The sequence below is a fragment of the Otolemur garnettii genome, unplaced genomic scaffold (assembly GCF_000181295.1).
Source record: "Otolemur garnettii isolate 467f Iridium unplaced genomic scaffold, OtoGar3 scaffold00024, whole genome shotgun sequence".
In the NCBI taxonomy this organism is placed as follows: Eukaryota; Metazoa; Chordata; class Mammalia; order Primates; family Galagidae; genus Otolemur; species Otolemur garnettii.
In genome coordinates this window covers 19,203,860-19,205,890 of record NW_003852419.1, presented here as the reverse complement: position 1 = coordinate 19,205,890, position 2,031 = coordinate 19,203,860, and positions in this window count along the sequence as shown.

Below are 2,031 nucleotides of genomic sequence, written 5' to 3'. Positions count from 1 at the left end.
CAGGCTGGATTCAAACCCACCAGTTCAGGTGTATGTGGCTGGCGCCTTAGCCTCTTGAGCCACAGGTGCCAAGCCAAGATTTAGTCTTAATGATGTAAAGTTCTATGGTTTTGAAAAACACTTAGTGCCTTATATTTACCATATAGTATCTTATAGATACCCTGTGCTTTATTGTCCAAGCCTACCCCAGCCTAAACCCCTGGTGGTCACTGACCTATTTATTATCTCTGCAGTTTGCCTTTCCTAGAATGTCATACAGTTGGACTTACATAGAACGTTGCTTTTCCCGGACTCGCTTCTTTTACTTAGCTAGATGCCTTTAAGATTCTTTCATGTCTTAAGCAGCTCATTGCTTTTTATTGCTGTATGATATTCCATTGTGTGGATGTACCAGTTGTGTATCCATCACCACAGTTAAGATATAGAACAGTTACATGAGCATGGAGATCTCTCTCCTTTCCTTTCATAACCATACTCATGTCCATCTACTCCTCCTCCTTGCATCCCTAATCCCTGGCATCCACTAATCTGTTCTCCATTTCTAAAATTTTATTTCAAAAATGTCATATAAATGGATTCTCACAGTATGTCATTTTGGATGGGCTTTTCTCCTTTTTTTGACTCAGTATCATTTCCTTGGGCTCCATCCAAGTTGTTCCATGTACTAATAGCTCATTCTTTTTTATTGCTGTATAATATTCTATGGTATGGAATTCCCACAGTTTAGCCTATTGAAGCACATCTGGGTTGCTTCTATTTGGGGGCTATTATGAATAAAGCTTCTAAAAACATTCATGTATGTATTTTTGTGTGAATCTAGGTTTTTATTTCTCAAGAGTGCAACTGCTGGGTCAGATAACATCTGACAATTAAGTTTATGAACTCATCCTAGAAAAAGTGCTACATACCTCATTGCTGAATATCACCACAGTCACCAGATGGCCAAAGGGAGTACCTAGAAGATGAGGTACTTTTTCTAGGATGAGTTTACAAACTCAGTTGTCCGACCTTGTATGGTAAGTATATGTTTGGATATGTAAGAAACTGCCAAATTATTTTATAGAATGCCTGTACCATTTCACTTCTCACCAGCAACATGTAAGTAATTTGGTTTTTCTGTATCCTTGCTGCATTTGGTATTATCAGTAATTTGGTTTCAACCATTCTGGCAGATGTGTTCACACTGTCTTTTGGAAATCTGCACACATCTTAAAGCAGTTAAGCCAATACTAACTGCTCATATTTGTAGTATTTGTGGCTCCAAGTTAGACTTTTTGAGTGTGGAAGGGACCGAGCTCCTGCATACAAGGGACTGAAGAGACCAGACTCAAGTAAGAAAGGAAGCCAGTTCCTCCAGAGTCAGCCTGAGACCTCTGCAGACTCCCCAGGTATGATGTGTGAGGAATGGGGAGCCCTGGGGCCCCACAGGAACCTGTGTCAAGAAAAGTTTCCCGGAGAACCACCTACCTCAGAGGGGAAAAACCAACATGGCAGGGTTAGAGAAGCAAATCACTGTCTAGCTCCAGCAAAGGCTCGGAAGCTTCAAGGGAAAGGAAGAGCATTTATTCTCTGGGTCTCCAAAAAGGGTTTTAGATTCTGCCTGTGCTTTGCAAAGAAACAGGACAAAGCTAACAAAAATTCCTGTCCCACTTGTGGCAAAATGGCACTGATTTTCAACCTAAGAGAGTACCCTAACACTTCCAGTGGATTCTGTTGAAAAGATCTGAGGTTAGTGTCCAAGTCTAACTATCATTGTCTTCAACTTCTAGCTAGTGTCTCAAGCCTAGGGCAATAAATCCCATTTGTGAATGTGGATAAAACCATGTTACTGTACAATTAATGGATGTCGGTTATCTAAAGAGCAGAGGGCCTTGATGTATCAAAAATGTAAATATTTGGCTTTAAATAAAAACAGTGCAGTCCAGTGTCTCATTTTGGGAGGCTGAGGCAGGAGGATCCCTTGAGCTCAGGAATTCAAGACCAGCCTGAGTAAGACCGAGACCTCATCTCTACTAAAAATAGAAAAACTAG